The sequence below is a fragment of the Thermobia domestica genome, chromosome 8 (assembly GCF_964235325.1).
Source record: "Thermobia domestica chromosome 8, izTheDome1.hap1.1, whole genome shotgun sequence".
Lineage (NCBI taxonomy): Eukaryota > Metazoa > Arthropoda > Insecta > Zygentoma > Lepismatidae > Thermobia > Thermobia domestica.
The window spans coordinates 215,712,646-215,731,207 of NC_137461.1; the positions used below are offsets into that span (position 1 = coordinate 215,712,646).

Genomic DNA, 18,562 nt, shown 5'->3' on the forward strand with positions numbered 1-18,562 from the left:
GATATTATTGTTTTAAACTTACATAATCTAAAGGAAGATAAAGTTGACAATATAAATGATTTATATATATATATATATATATATATATATATATATATATATATATATATATATATATATATATATATTACAAGAAGCAGAACATGTATTTGACCGAATCCTGTGATACCTTATGAAATTTCTATTACAAGATTTCATAACGAAGATAAGGTTATGGTATATATTCAAATCGATTAAATGGAATAAAAGACTGAATACGGAAAGTAATAAAATGGCGTTAGATGCATAAACTTCGCAACATCCAAAAATCTTATCGTCAATAGTACAAGTTCTCACATTGCGATATGCATATAATTCGACCTTTCCAGATGGAAAACTCCATAATTGAATGGAACACGTTTTAGTAGCTAGAAGATGACTGTCTAACATAATTGATATTCGATCGTTCGGATGAGCTGACTGTGAAACTGATCTCCAGTGGTGGTAGCAATTATAAGTGAGAGATTATCGTTGAGAAAATAAAATGTTCAGCAGCTTATATAAATGTATAAGTATAATTTACAAAACTGTAGGGGGATGAGGCGAGAGGGGATTATCAGATTGAAGTGTCAAATAGGTTCTCGGTTTTAAAAAGTTCGGAGTACACTAACGTTGAAGAGACGTGAGTTAAATTTTGAGATATCTATAAGATTTTTGCAAAAGAAAAATTAGAGCACGAAGAAATTGGTAGGAACAAATCATCTTTCGAACAGGAATCCATTAAACTGCGATAAGAGAAAATAGGAAAACTGCATTTTTTTTACAAATTTCAAACGTAGAACTGCACAAAATTTTGTTGACATCAGGCTGGAAACTTCAAAACCTTTAGAACAGAAAAACGTGATTTTCTGGAAGTTAAATTTATTGCATTTAATAATCACAATAAAACAATGATATTCGGGATGTGTATTAAAGAAATGAACGATATTAAGAAAGGCTATCTAGGTTTATATTAAAGACAATAGAGTTCTCACGGATATAGATAGCACTTTGAATAATTGGAGTGATTTATTTGACGATTTACTTAACCCACATCCAGAAAAGTATGTAGGTAGAGTAAGTGATATACGTCTAGCAGAACCATATATTCAAGATCCTGACCGAACAGAAGTAAAAATTATTGTAAAAAAAATAATTTAAAAAATCATAATTCTCCGGGTGTAGACTAAATTCCAGCTGAGTTAATTTTAGCTGGAGGGGAAATGTTGTGGAAGAGATGCACAAACTCATTATCCTCCTCTAGCACAAGAAGGTTTTGCTACAAGAGTAGAACGAATCTATCATTGTTCATATTCACAAGAAAGGCAACAAAACTGATTGTAATAATTACCGAGGTATCCTTCTTTTGTCAATATCCTATAAAATCAAAAAGACTAAGTGTAGTTAATTTCCCCACAAATTATAATAATTGCCACATTATATTTTTAACAACCATAGGAATACAGACACAGATCTTATATAGTGTTAACCTTTTTAGTACTCATGACCGGAAATGTACAGTACAACTATGTTCTAATATTCCTTGCAATGTTATACTCACTCTGCAATTTTCCGTATATTACGCTATATCACTGCTAGCCAGTTTTCCTTCTGGAAACAATACTATTATCCATTTTAATACATGTAATATAATTCTGGATATTTAGAAGCCATGTGGTATAGTTGACAATACATTTCAGCGAAAAAAAAAGATCATTGGAATTTCTCTCTTCATTGTTTTGTTCGTGTACTGTGTTCCTTAGGGAAACCTCTGAGAAATATTTATGTAAACAACATAGTATATGAGTAAATACTTTTCATATAAATACATTGTAGTTCTCGTTGCATTGCATTGTATGAGAATGTTAAATTTTGCTTTCCATGTTACTCGGAGGTTAGAATATGTCATCTTAGAATACTGGAAAGAAGCAAAATGGGCCTTACAAACCTAAGTCAAATTCCAACCTAAAGTTTCAATTTAACAGCAATACAAAATTTTCCTTCAGGGAATCAGGTAGGAATTTACCAAATATTATTACACAATGTAGTTTGAAGGATTTTAAAAATAAATCTCTGCTTAACAAACGATTTTTCCTATAACTCATAATTCAAATTTACGTGCCCTGTAACTTAAACTAACTTATTTATCCATGTCATTATAATTATATGGGTAGATTGATATTAGCGGCATTTGCAGATCATTTGATGAAATTCAAAATATTCTAAAGATAGTAATACAATCTTCGACAATAGTCATAAAGACAAAATAAACAACTTACTATATTTTCTAAACTGCTTTCAATGTACAAAATTTTCTCCCTTTCTCGCTTACGTTTATTGAACTAAAACGTACAACACTGATGTAAAAGGGGCCTTCTCATTGGTTCTGTGACTAGCATGTGTGCGTTTGGTCCCGAGTTCGATTTTCGGTGAAGAGCACACACATTTAATTTTGCAATCAATCATGTTCATTAACCACCCTTCTCCTTTAAGCTAAAGGGCATAAACATGATTTAGATTTAGATTTATTGACATATAACACAACAGGCACAGGCCTAATTACAGTGTTACATAGTATATCGTTATACAGACTATATAGGTTAATAAAGCTATTGGTAATAATTACATTTGTCTTACAAAATTAATGGAATTCTTAAAACTACTTACATCCATTGCCAGTACATCCAGGTTGAAATTTTCTTTAACTAACCTGTTGTAGGTTGCACTAACTCTTCATATAGGAGATCTGCTTAAAACGTTTGTTTTCGCTGTCACACAAAAAATGTATTTTTCGAAGCAGTGCGCAATTTAATGGATGGTACTTGGATACATATTTTTTCGTTAAGATCACGACAGTCTATTTTGCCATGAAAGAGTTTGTGTAAAAACAATAAATCAATATTTCTTCTCGTGAGTTCTTCTCTAATGTTTCAAAATTAAACTTTTCAACAAGGTTAATGTAGCTTTCAAATTTTGGATAGAATTTTGTTTTCTTAAGGGTAAGAAGCCTTAAAAAGTTATTTTGAGTACGTTCAATCAAGAATAGTATTTCTGTATATTAGGGTTCCATATATTACTACAATATTCTAATTTTGACCTGACGTATGCATAATACAGCACAATTAAAGTTTGATGATTTTGAAAATCTTTACTGACTCGATAAATATACCCAAGATTTTTGTAGGCTTCTTTGCAAATAGTTTCAATATGTTGAATAAAGGTTAATTTTGAGTCAAAAATAATTCCCAAATCACTTATAAAATCAAGCTTTTTTAGTTTTTCCCCTAATATTGAATAATTATATTGAATATATTTTTCTTTTCTAGTGAATGTTAAATAACTGCATTTGCGAACATTTAACTCAAATTTATTGTTTTTACACCAAATTTCAAGATTTTGTAAGTCACTCTGAAGTTCTAAACAGTCCTGAATTGGTTCAATTCTGTTGAATATTTTAAGGTCATCAGCAAAGAGTAGATTTTTAGAAAATTGAAAGCACTCAGGAAGATTATTTACCGCCAAAATGAAAAGTAGAGGTCCCAGATTCGAGCCTTGAGGGGCTCCAGATGTTGTATGAAAGATTTGAGATTTATGATTACGATACAATACAGTTTGTTTACGATTTTGAAGGTAGGAAGCAAAATATTGCAGAGTTGATTTCGAGAAGTTAAAGGATGCCAGTTTGTTTAAGAGAATGCCATGGTCAATGACGTCAAATGCTTTAGAAAAATCAGTATATATGACATCTACTTGTCCTTGCTTGTCAAGTTCCTTCGAAATGTAGTCTGCTATTAGTGCTAGATTTGATACAGTAGATTTGCCCATCAGAAATCCATGTTGACTGACAGATGAGACATTAAACTATAACAACACTAAAAATGTTTGAGTTTCTAACTAATGAAATCGATTTGTTTGCTCACGATTCAGAGGTGAGCTTAACATTAACATTATAAGATAAACATTGCTTCAATACGGTCAACTTATAAGTTAGCCAAGTACTAAGCAGTAATTTCCTTATGGGGAAATTCAAGTTCGATAGTAATAAGGCCAAGACAAACAGAAGACCAGCTAATTAATAAATTTTATAGTGTTATGAGTTATACTAATTTATTCGTTACATATAACAATTACTTTATTTCATTTTTTTTCTAAATTACATTTTTTTGATCCTCTATACCGTAATGTGCATTCAAGTTCTACAATTTTAATACATGTTGCCTTTTAAATTTTCATTAGACTTTTGCATAACATATAAGATAACCTTTTCATGTTTTCTTAATTCTACGAGGTCGAAACAAAGAAACACCATTACTTATTTTTAAAACAGAAATAGTGATGTGATCCTCTAAAGTAATGCTTTGATTCATGGGTTCTAAGTTCAACATTTTTTAGGAGACCATTGTGAGCATTATACCTTCATATTCATATTATACCTTTAAAATCTAACTCCATCTCTTATCAATTTCCTATGCTCAAGAGGGTGCTATAAACTTCAAGAAATAAACAAACAATAAATCTTAATAGACATTAAATAAAATATCATATACAGGGTGTGCAATATACAATGCAACCCGGAGTTTGGGATAGTAGAGGTTTAGAACTGGAACCGGTACACCAAAATGAAACTGAAGTGGTTATACCAAAATGAAGCCTTGTTCATGCGTACAATTTTAAATTAAGAAACAACGGTTGAAGTACACTAGGAACCACACAATATTGCCAGATGTAACCGAAGATGAAAATCATTTTTTTTTTCTAATCACGTAAATTGACTCAAAACTAATACGAATGTTAATTTATGAAAAGTACGATATCCCTAGTTATCCCTTACATAGACCTCATCCGATTGGTTGTCAATGGAAATGAAAATTTTTTTCTCCGCTCCGTAGTTTCCAAGCTACTCCAACTACACAAACTGAAATTTAACGACAGAATATCTATACATATGAGTTATGAGTCCATTTACTTGATTGGTAAAAAAGATCGTTTACACCTTCGGTTACACCTGGCAATATTGTGTTGTTCCTAGTGTACTTTAATCGTTTTTTCCTAGTTTAAAATTATATGCCTGAACAAGACTTCAGTTTGGTATAACCATTATTTGTACTGCTTCCGGTACTGCTTCCGGTTCAAAAATTCTACTACCCCAAACCCCGGGTTGCATTGTATATTGGACACCTTGTATTCGATGTTTGGATTTTACCCGCTAGATGTCAAGAACAGGAGAATATTTGCTGCCCTCTAATGGTGAGACATGTAACTTCTATTATCTTTGTTCAATCGTAAAGTGAGATACGGATAGCTAACGTTAACGATGCTAATGCCCAGTGCCGGATTTACGTATAACCTATATAAGTTATAGCTTAGAGCCCCATACTCTTGAGTGACCCAAAAATTCAAGGAAAACCTAGAATGTACGTACATTTCCAAAACATAAGAAAACATAAAGTAACATCTACATATAGCAACAGTGCTTCATTTGTGGAAGCCCCTATGATGTAAGTAATGGGGCCCCTTCTGCTAGTCTGCTTCCTAAAATATCACTGGTTTCTTCATTTCTGTATATATGGTCCTACGTTCATCTGGACACATAAAGGGCCCACCAAAGCTAAATCCAGCTCTGTCAATACCTATGAAGTTGGTAAAGGATTGACTCTATCAAAGAACATGTCTGTAATAAGCACTCTAGCTATGTGTTCTGTAAACACATAATACAAAAAAAAAAGTTTTTGTCCAAGAATTGGCGTTTGGATTAACGAATTTACGCACGCATATTTGTACAATCATTAATATATTGGAAGTCGCACCTGTAACATTGTAAGTGGATCTTAATAAACAAAAGTGATTAAATATTAAAGAAGACACTGAAAGTGAAACTCAATAATATGCGGATTATGGGAGCTTCAACATAGTTAAGGTCGTTTAACTTAAACCGGGAAGTTTTCCTTTCCAGGTTTAAATTTACGCATAGGATGGAGGTTTTGTATGTAGTAGAAACTCCCACCTGTGTCCTGGTACAGGTAGACGGCGCTCATTTCCCGCGCTACTGGATAGACCGTTACTCAAAATGGCGGACAATAGTGTAAACGTCTATGTGGAACAGCGTGTTGTAATGAAGTTTTCAGTGAACTAGGGTATGAAACCTGCTGAAATTTACAGAAGACTTCAGGCTCATTACGCTGACGAGACACTCGACACAGTAACACATTTGAATGGTGTAAGCGCTTCAAAGATGGGTGTATCTCTATTACTGACGATTCCTGTCATAGTGGATCACAGCCAGCGGTAGTCATTCCTGAGAACATTAAGCGCGTGAAGCAGCTGATCTTGAACTATCGTCGCATAACATGTGAAATCGCGCATAACGTGTCGAAAATAAATCCACTTTCCACACTTCGAAATTTGTTCTTCTATTATTTTTTTTAATAAGTCCCGGATTGACTTGAACGACTCTCGTCATACCTAACCAACTTTCGATAACTTTGAGATTTGATTCTTTGTTTCACACTAATTTTCTTCTGTTCCGTGCTAAATATTTAGGTATGTATCTCCTTCAATGGGGCATTGTCACTGGCAAGCAGATGAAAGTAGATCAATAGCAATGTTTCACTGAGTAAAAGATATTTGAGGAAATTGAGATATGTTTTCGCGTACTAATTACCGAGACAAACACATACTGGAGCGCTTTTATACCCTTTACTCTAATATCACATATTTACTAAATTAAAGTACATTACGTTAACCGTTGGTATTGTACGAAATGTATCACACCACTGAGTATTCGGTACATTCTTATGACATATGAGTATACTCAGATCTCAGAGAACAATGAAACTTTTCGTTAACACTTATCAAACTTTTGCGAAAAAAAAACGAGTCTTTTCACAGATTTTTTAAAGAGGGATTGAAGAAGTTGATTCTCCGTCGCGTTTATTTTTAGCTTTTATGTGTCTGGAACTATGCGCTTTAGCCACTTAACAAAAATGGGAACCCACTTTCATCATATAAGCTTTGTTGTTGTAACAATCTCTTAAGAAGTGATTTGTTGTTATTTTTTTAAAAAAGTAACTTTATGCCAGTAATTCTTAATGTGGTGTTAACGGGCCCCAAGGCACGTTCGTGTTTCCAAAAGAGACGGTGAAACAAAATGGAACAATTGGAAGCGATACAATATTTAGAGTTAGTTTGATGGAAGGAAAATTTAAGGCAGAATATAGCTAAGAAAGACAAATTATAGAAATAATGTTTTAGAATTTATAGAATTTAGAAATTGTAGAAATATATGTATAATTTCTGGTACTTGAAGGGCTTTGCCTAACTTTTACGTACGCCTGTGCATGGGTAGATTGGGCTAGAATGGCGGCAGATGTTCAAGACAATCGTATGACTCGAAAAGATTGAGGATCACTGACTTAAGGCATTGATAGCATTATATTTCATCTGTCCCCAGAATAAAAAATAAAAAGAGAAATAACATTATTTGTTCTCTTTAATAACTCATGGGTAATAGCTAGAGTACACCTGGTATCTGAATTAAGACTTGACTTATAAGTGCAGAAAATTTTCCTTAAGTTTGTCGTTAATTTAGTAAATGAATGATCATTGCAGGGAGATTTTTAAAGAAAGAGCAGATTTTGTATAGTTACTTCCAAATTTTTCAATGTTGCTCTAGACACATGAAACGAGAGATAGGATACAATTAATAGATCAGATTGAGAACATCTGTAAATTGCGCATATTCAATTAACCGTCGCCTCAGGGAAAATGATGAAAATAGCCCCAAACTATAATTCATATTTTTCTGGTCCGCAGGGCGGTATAAATTGGACATCACTGGTGCAGACTATTGCAAAATTGTTCTTTGAATCCAATACATATAAATACGATACGCAATCGACTATATTGTGATATTTCGAAACTGTTCAAATGTAAACTGCTAATTCTAACACGTTTGCACTTATTCATTGATATTTTACAAGAAACGTTATTAGAAAATCTATTTTAAGAAATTAGACTTTATATAAGAAAGTAATGCCAAACATATATATCTATCCAAATGAGGGAATATGTACTCGAAAACATAAAACGATGAGGTTAGAGCAAAGCAAAACATTAACGTTTTAGATAATCCAGTTGCAAATTGTTTTACTGCTTCCTGCTTATGAATATTTTTACACATTAGGTACATGTAATTAACTGTTCATTATATAGAAGTAACATACACTTTATGAAGAAAACTGGATAAGAATCTCGTAAGTGACAACTAAATCATATTCCGTTGTGTGATGAGTTTACAGCAAAATTGTATAGAAATTAAGGCTTACCTGTTAACTAACCAAACACAAGTTGAAGCCATACTATGGGGCTACAATCAGCTAGAAAAGGTTCCAATTCAGCGTTTTGTAGAGGCAATTCAAATGATAAAGCAAATCATGTTTAAACGAAATGCAATTGCGTACTAACGAAGACGCTATTTTCCATAATCTAACAAAGCTTGACTGTAAATTGCAATTGCCGTTACAAATGAATTAGAAAACATTTCCTTAGTTTTTAGGATATTAAGAACAAACATGTTTTGAGTCCAGCAGTTACCTATGAGGTACCTCTTCTGAACTATCTTCTTTTGTGTGTTTTTCTATATTTGTTTAACGGAAAGCCATCACAAGAATAAAAAATTCCACATGAAAAGGATTTATGTTTCTGATCTTTCAGTTAGAACAGAAATGGTTAATATAGAATGTACTACATTAGAATATATAATATAGAATTATAATATATCGCTGTAGAACGTTGTTGAAGCTTTAAAGGTCAGAGTAGTTAAAAGACTATAAAGCATTATAGCTAACCATTTTATTTTAATTTAGCATTTCAAATTGAATATTATTTAGAAGACAAATTATGAAATTGTTTCATCATGAATACTTCAAGTTTAAGAGTATCTGTTGGGTTTGTTTCTTGTTATTTTAATGGCGCTTGTACTTTGTATTTAATTCATCTTAGATTTACGTTAAAACTTTGAATTGCTCGAAGGTAAAATCACGATTTAAAGAAGAAATAACGGAAAGTGAATGTAATTCTTCTCAAATCAAAAGTATCACAATATTACAATACATTTTAATGGCGTTTAATAAAAAAAAGTGTCGAAAAATGAGACACATATCAACCGATATACATAATTGCTGTTGTTATATATTAGGGTAACTTCGGCAAATAACGCCACCAATTCAACATATTGTTCTGGTATTCAAATGTTTTTATATCTAGAACCGTGCAAATTACATGAAACATAGGGTGAACCCTCCACTATAAAACAACGAAGAAACAAAGATCCTACACACAAAATGTCGACCACAATGCAGTGAGAATCAGAATGAGTATAAGATGACGTTATTACCAGACGTATCGGCAAATAACGCCACTTCCTTTACAATAACGGAAAGGTGTTAAATCGTAATGAGATGCATTTTGAACACAACTAAACAATATGTTCTTGACAATGTGCTACCTGCTTTGCTGGTACACAAAACTAATGGTCATAGTACAAATCGTTAACCGGTAACTCTTGTGATGATTGCGAAACTCTTAATCTAACAGCTGCAGTCTTATGGGTCACTACTTGTCGGAGCAAGGCGACAATGCACAACCAGCGTCACACAATGTTCTCAAGCCACATTTAACAATGCTGCCAGTATCATATGATTCGTGAAACCAAATATTGTATTCAATACACTGATTCAACGTTTTAGGACCCCTGAAATCTGAAATCATACTAATATCCTCCACAATTCCCACGGATCATATGTCCATTCTTATTCCCCTTAGAGGACGCTTGTTTCTTCACATCAGACGTCTCACATTTCATAGGCACTTTGACAAAAAAAACAAAAAAAAACAGACTTTTAACACTAGTATTAGTTTCGATAAGCGATTAGATGGAGTGGGGTTATTTCCAGAAGCAATAGACTTTGTTTTGATCATTCTTTCTATCCTAAGAATAGCAGTCCTGCATATTTTATTTAAATCATATTATGCAAGTATAGCCCTATCGCCGCATACCTTTAGTACTAGCAAAATCTTACTTTTGCAGAAAGAATTCGCCTACCTCGTTTGACACACTAAAAATTCGCTTGCTGTTTCCTCTGCTCCGCGGCTGCCACGCCAACACTTGTTCACTCTTTTCTCTCTACTGTCACGTGGATGGCCTCTAATCTTTGTGTCTATAAAGACAACAGGCATCACTGTTTATCACGCACCCATAAGTAGTCAACTTACGAACCACGTATTCATGCTAACACTGTGGAAAGTTTTAAATGACGTTACTACCCAACTGGCGTTATTTGCCAAAGTTACCCTATATGCAAGTGTTTGAAGATTCCTAACTCGATAAATTAAAAGTGTATTTTCTATGTCTCTTGCAGAACCTGTCTTTGAAGACAATCTTTCCTGTAAATTTCTCGCCGAAGGTAAGAACGTCAATTCATATATTAGCATACTGTCTATTATATATCAACCATCCGAAGCCAGACCAAACTAACTTCTTTCGTCGTGCTGTGGGTAACTGGGCCTTATGATAACAGTGGCAATTTGACACGGACCGCTGCCTTGAGAAATTGGTTTCATGTTACAGTTAAGTCAATTTCTACATTTAGTTTTCTGTGGCATGATATTCAGTGTAAACTGCAAGAAATGTTAATCATTTCATGCTTAATATAAACTTATAAACTTAGAAATCGTCGTAAGTGTATTACTGGATACTGGGTTTAGACAACTTAAATAATGATAGTGTTACTGGGTTTAAATATTATTGTTTGATTTCCTGTTTAACGTGGATATGAAATAAGGAACGCAAATAATTCTTATATTTAATATATATATATATATATATATATATATATATATATATATATATATATATATATATATATATATAAAGAAGTTCGTGTAAAGTTGTCTGTGTCTCTATTATGTTAAATTCCCTACAGTATAAAAATGTAAATAATTTGGTCCGGCTTCTGCCAGCTCATATATTGTTTTGTTGTAAAAAATAAAGGATAAAATCATTCTCCTTTACAATTTAATTAAGTAGAGGCCTCGTGGCAGCGGAAGTTCCTTCAATAAAAGAACCAAACGATTGTTGCCGTTCTGATGGTAAAAGGCCTGACGACATGACCTTCGTACCGCGGAAAAACGGAAAAGCACTAGTTTGGGATTTCACATGTTCCGATACGTTTGCTCCTTCCAACATAACTCATTCTTCAATTCAAGCAGATCTCGTCGCCTCTCACAGAGAATCCGACAAAAGGTGAAAATGCAAAACCTATTGGACAAACATTGGTTTGTAACAGTACCAATAAAAACCAGTGTGTCTTGGGATCACAAAGAATCTAATTTCATTAATGAAGTTGGTAATCGAATAGCGGTCAAAACTTATGATCCCCGAGCTATTGCCTTCCTTTTCCAAATATATCAGCATCGCTATCCAGCGTGGGAATGTGTCATCGATCTTAGGCACATTACCGCCTCGTAAAGAACCATACTTAATTTTTCTTCTATAACCCACAATAAGACGGAAGTACAGATATCTTAGAAGGCTAACAACCACTCTGACGATGTTCTGAAGAGTGTTTTGAATCCAAGAACGGAAAATACCTGGAAAGAGACAAGCCAAGCCAAGTGTTTCACAATTTTACTAGGTAGTTAATATTTGTTTTAGTGACGTGTTTACTGTTTGGAATATTCACATTATTAGGAGCGAAAACTCAAAACAAATTTCTTTACAATATAAAACTATTTTGTATTTTTATAAAACTAAGAAAATATTTAAATTGTTAATATAACTGTAATGAAAATACACTTTAAATAAAAAAAATAAATTTTACTCTCTACATAAAAAAATAAGTTAATTTCTAAACTTTTTAACATTACGTTAAAAATGTTGTGGTTTAATCTAAACTGTATACCTAAAAATGTTTTATCTCATTCTTGAATACTATCGCATATTACATATTATTATGATAACCAAATTTTAAATTGTATATGTAGCTTTCCACAGGAGTAGTAATTCTTTCTTAAAGTTGGATAAGTTAAATGTTAATGATAAATAAAATATTAATGATGAACTTTGTAGTTTCACTAGCACTATCTGTAGTGACTAACAATCATATACAATTATATTTTGTCACCATTGACAGGTTACGTGCTGAGGATTGGACATTTTTTATGATCTATCGTTATGAGCTTGCATTTTTTCCTTGACATAACAATCAAATATCTTCACTTATGAATTGTGTCTCTCTTTGAAGTTCTATCTTATGTTCTAACATTGGTTTATTGGTTGGCTCAGTCCTATTTTACTGATTGAGTCAATAGCTTATTGAGAATATAGTTTCTTCGATATTTTTGTGTATTCGAATATCTCATTTGAACGAACTAAAAGGGATATTATAGCAAAGTATAGAAGAAGATTTAAATTGCTAATAATTTTCTTTGAGTATTTTTTTCATGAAAAAATTAACGAAACAAACATTTTCTTAACATATTCATAGGCTTATAAAATATTAATGCTTTTCATCTAACATATAACAATGTTAAACGTTCTTTAAACTCTAAATTTAGACTCCTATAAACATAACGTGTCATTCCTAACACGTTTCTCTGACTTTGTTAACAGGTTTACCTCAGTTAAACATAGTAAAGAGAATAAAATTCTGCATCTAGGCAAATAGCTCAAGATAGCAGTTATTTGACTAAGCATATAACATAGTATTTTCATTGTGACAGTATTTCATTCCTCAAATTAAAATAACAGAACCATATAGACCAAACGAAACATGCAGCTAATAACACATTGATAAGTAATACGTTTCAATGTTCTCATTAACACAGATTTTGCAATTTATTTAATTAGTGTTGTATTAAACATACGGGATGTATATTCTGTAATTAAAAACCAGTATTTAAAAAAAATACAAATCAAAACTTCTTATATATCATTCATATCAGAACAGCAGGCAGAAGACCTATATTTGGTAGTCGGAAGCATCTGTAGTTTCTCTTACACATTGAAATGTACGCAGGTACACTCATGTCCAAAATTATTGTCGCATGTCTATAAATATGTTGTTCTAGGAATATAGCTTGATAACGATTTCACTCGGTAATTCTTATAATGTTAGTATGTGTATAATCGGCAAAGATGTATGTGGCAGATTTCATGTCAAAAGAGCATTCAATAAGAACAATAAAACGAAAACAAATTTTCTTGTTCATTTAGCAACATTTTATTTTACTTATTATAATTTTCGTATTTATAAATATTTTACTATGAAATTTACCACAAATATAAATTTCTCGATTATACATATGCTATCAGTATTAAAGGTACCCTGCAAAATCATTATCAAATTATATTCTTACAAGAAGACCTTATAGAATTATATGCGACAATAATTTTGGACATGAGTGTACATGTGTGTTATTACAGTCCTTCAGTTTAATGGCAAATAAAGAATCAAACCAAACAATTTATTTTATTAAATTCCTATCTTATCAAATTCCTAGCATATTAAATTAGATCATATATTTATTAAATAGACTCTTATTATGATTTATAGATAAAGAAAAGTGTATCAGTGTTCTATACTAATTGACTTTTTTTAAAATTCTATTCTTCGAAAATTTATTTATTTATTTATTTGGAAAGTTGGCCGATTTCTAGAAATTAATTCAATCACACCACAATCGGATTCAACTTCAAATGTTTTTACAAAATAAACAAAGAAGATAAATAAAGCTGGAGATGATGCTTCAAATTCCGAGAAATATCATGTGCACACTCAAACGATTAAAGCGGTTTGCTAAGGTTTTTCTTTCGTTTTTCCTTTTTTTCTGAAGTGGTGTTACCATTGTTGTTGTATGATAAAAATTTAATAACTGAGAAATATTTAGTAAATTAATACGCTTATTGCCACTTGCGGGAAGGTAATGAAACTCAAGCATACAATGAAATTTATCCGTGGTATGACCTATACAATTCAATTCAGGAAAGTGAATAATAATTACTGAACGTTAAGAGTAGTTTTTAATGAAGTGTGTCTAATGGCAATGACTAATTCAAGCTGCTGCCACTTCTCATAGGCGGATGACACTCTTTAAAGCTCTGTAATGTTATAATTAGGCGTTAGTGATAATTTCATTACACATGTGTTCGAAGATTGTAGTTTTCATTCAAAAGTCATGTACATTATTGAAAATAATACAGTGAAAGACAAAATATAAGATATGTATTTGGAAAAAGCAAATTCCACTTGCATTGCACAAACTCTCGACAACCTTATTTGAAAACATAAATTGTGTTGGAATTATTGTAGTACGAAGGTTGGATAGAAAGAGCTTGTGAATTAGCTACTGTACTATGTGTTGATAAGAGAAGTAATATATGCAAATAATATGTAGATTTACGATGAATGTTTCAACTGGAGTCTAAGACAAGATATCGATATGCAAATAATGAAAGGTTACATGATAATTAGATTATATTAACAAAGAGAAGATACTTTGAAGAAGAATAAGGTATTATGCGATTACATCTAACGTATAAGAATGAATGCGGACAGATAGGTAGGTAATAAAAGAATTCCACGGTAACCTAATTGAGTTGACATTGCTTAACATAGTTTTTAGTTAGGAGATTTTACTGCTCGGCAGAAACTTAATATGAATAACATAATAAGACACACACATAATAGTTAGTAAAAAAAATGTTAATCATATTTTCTGCTGACTTTTCTTTACACATGTGAATAAGAAAAACATTTGTGTAATATAACATACATGAAATGTTCGTTCGAACTTCTTATTCAGTTATAAGTTTAATACTTCCTTTATATTTTTTTAAAAATAAATACGTACTAACGTTAGATGTATATTTAGTTTATCATTAGTCAATAAGTAAATAATTATTAAATTTAGCATAAAACATGTATAAAAGCAAATATATTTGAAGGGTAGTTATTCTTATACAAATTTGCATTAAGATTATTGAAAATTAAGGTAACTTGAATTATACATGTCATTCCAAAAATATATGAGATTCATATTTTTCAGATTCTTTTAATTGAGACATCTGCTAAATTACAATTAAATCGTTTCGAAGTTGAGACGATGGCAAAGCAATATAGTTTAATATCAAGGTAGAAACCGTAGATTATAGGAAGAGTTCTCACTTGTGGAACTAAGGGACACTGTTTCGATCCCACATCACGTAAATTTGTGCTGGATTTTTTCGAGGTTCTCTCACTTCGTTTTACATCGTCTTCTAACTATTATTTTATAGTTACCGTATTCATTTCTAACAATTATTCTCTCCTCTAAATAAAGTGTATAACAGTGGGCTGTGAAACTAAATACTTCATTTTAACCTTTTGCAGAGTTTGTTCCATTTTTTTAAAATTTTATTTTTGATATTTACAACATGCAAAATAAAGCATGTCTTCACTGAAAATAAAATAATTTGTTATACTAAATCCCATACATAAGTTGTGATAATGTCTTGCATTTTTGCAAAGTGTAGTAAATATAAAACAATGATTAGGTGTTTCTATACTTATATAATGTACCTGATGACATCATTCTAATACTTTAAATATTGGTTCTAAATATACTCCGTTTTTTTCATACTGATTTCATGCTTTCATCAAAGAATTAATTTTCAACTTAAGGTCAATAGTAGGTAAATTAAATTTCAGTGTAAAGTTTGTTTGTGCATTTCTTTAGAATTTAGTGTTCCCTCCAAAAGAAATGTGAATTTATAGGGCGCAGTCCTATACTCCAGGATGTGATAGAAAGTACAGTTTGTAAAAAAATAACTGCATCACTTAGATTTATAGCAATAAATTTTCTTATTTGGGTCATATAAAATGTATGATACAGCATAACATATTTAAAATTTAACCAGCATGTTACTGGATGTTCATTCTAACTGCTAAATTAGTTCAAACACATTTTGTCTACAATTATTCACAAACTTATGTAAAATGAAGTACCCCTAGAACACACATAACTATATTACAAAAATATTTTGCAACAAACTAATTGAAAAAATTATCTTATAAGGTAACATTTAGCAAGAAAAAATATTTTTTCTTGATTTCGAAGCGACTGAATAACACAATGTCATCCTTTTTAATACAGTCCTTCATTTAGTATTTTGTATGGCCTCCTTTAGCCTTCCTGACAGCTTGAATTCTTCTGGGCATACTGTGAACAAGATTACGGCATGTTAACATGTCTAAATCATGGTACCAAGTATGTACAATTGCTGCCATAAGCTGGTTCCTGTTTTCCAAACACCTTTTCCGCAGTTTCTTGTTCATAATATGCCACAAGTTTTCGATAGGATTTAAATCTAGTGAATTAGGAGGCCACCAGATTCTCTCTATATCCATCTCCTTAAACCAATTATTGACTGAACGAGATCGATGGCATGAGGCATTGGCATCCTGAAAGTAGAATTTGTTCAGATTTGCCCCTGTAAAATAAGTCCTAGCTGTTGGAATTAATTTATGATCAAAGATTTGTATGTATTTTTCGCTGTTAACTGAACCATTACAAATTTCAATTTTTCCAATTCCTCTCGATGTGAAGCAACTCCACAACATAACACTTGACGAGAACTTCTGTGTCTCAGATATACAATTATCATTTAATTCCTCCCCCTACGCATCCAAAGCTTCACTCCGGCATCGTTTCCAACGATATTAAACTTCTTTTCGTCCGAAAAAAATACACGATCCCAGTCTTCCTCTGTTCATTCCCCGTACCTTTGCACAAAAATGTTCCTTGAATCCTTATGTTTCTTTGTCAGCTGCGGTTTTCTTCGCGGCTTTTTCTTGTCAAATCCAAAAGATTTCAGTCTAGACACTACTGTTGAATGGCTCACTCTAATACCTAACTCCATTTCCATTTGTGCAGCCAGCTGACATGAACTCATGCTTCTTTTCTGCAACACTAGTGACTTCAATTTTCGGTCAACCCTCGCAGATTTTTTCTTTTTCCTTCCACAGCTGTTTCTAAGCGAACAGTGTCCAAATTCTAGTTGTTTCTTAATGATTCTAACTGTAGACTGATGAACGTTAACTTTTCTACCAATTTCTCTTTGACTTACTCCTTCCTTGTGTAGGGCCAATATTTGTCCTTGCTTGCGAGGTGATGTGTCTTTCAAGCTCATGATTCGTCAAATCGATAACAATCTATTCGCATTAAATACACTGCTTATATATTTATAAACTTCAGAACACTATAAAAGCAAACACTGCAACACCAATCAGGCAAATACTCATGCGATAAGAACAATGTGCATTACTTTATCAATCTCCACCCGAGCTGCATATGCAGTTTTTTGACGACACTAGCCAACAACAGACCCACCTGGTGACAAAAAGGGGAAACAAATAACAACAAAACAAAAGACTGTGTAAGAGAACCCACACAAGATTTGTTTTTATGAAAATCTATGAATACATATCACTACTAAAAGTAACTACTGTTATTCTTTAGATGTCCTGCCATACTTTTAGCAAGTGATGCAGTTATTTTTTTACAAACTGTATTTGTGGTGGCAAAAGTACCTCAGTACTAGAGCGTTCACTTCTGGTGAATAAGACCTCTGGTTTGACCTTAGCTCGCACTGAGTAGGTTTTGAAATCGACAAACATTGTGTGTCTGGGTTTTCCCAGAGTCCTTCATTTACTAAATCTTTCTCCATTTACTATTGCTTTCATTCTGATCACTATGATCTCCTTCAGCCTACATGACATAAAGGTGGGACATGAAACTGAAAGAATGTATTTAATTTCGATAGTATCTCTACTCACTATTGGTTAATTGCACTTAATACGTCCGATATCGAAGTCAAAGTTTATAACATCTATCCATGATGGAACTCCGCGTTAGAAATCCTAAATCCAGAATTATATTATAGCGCATTTCTTAGATATTTAATGTTATCTATAAAATTAATATTAATGAACATTTAATCTTACAGAAAGAGGCAATATTTAATCCATACTTTCAGTTAGATGAAGTATATTAACAATGAATTGCCTTTTTCTTAACAGGTGAAGATTTTAATAATTACATTAGGAAGCAAATAACTATACAAAACAAACTTCAACCATTCTAATAATACAAATAATGTAGCTTTAGAATGCAGCATAATACATACTGTTGAAACGTGGGCCAATATGTTACGTTTCAATATTGAAATTTTTAAAAACAATTTAAGAACTTGATGCCTACACAAAGTAAATCAAACTCTGGTTTTTGATGCAGAGGCTGATATTGAATTCTCAAAGACGACCTTTGAACAAAGTTCCCTGCAGAATAAACAGTATACAACTCGATAAACAAAGCAAGGACAACTAAATTCTATAGGTATTTGTTTTGTTACCCTTATGAGACAACTATAAAAGAGACCACTATACAAATATCATTTCATGTCGTATATGAGCTAGATATTTTTGCTACTTGAGCTGTTTGTTTGATG

The 18,562-nt window shown here is 32.1% G+C and overlaps 1 long non-coding RNA gene across 1 annotated transcript in view; it reads left to right on the forward strand.

Moving 5' to 3' along the window:
* Positions 1–10,434: 10,434 nt before the first annotated feature.
* The window catches only part of LOC145691946 (uncharacterized), a 651,691-nt gene continuing 643,563 nt past the window's right edge, over positions 10,435–18,562 (forward strand). The window contains exon 1 of the long non-coding RNA XR_014132592.1: positions 10,435–10,481. This is a non-coding gene — a long non-coding RNA (uncharacterized LOC145691946). The remainder of the gene's footprint in view (positions 10,482–18,562) is intronic.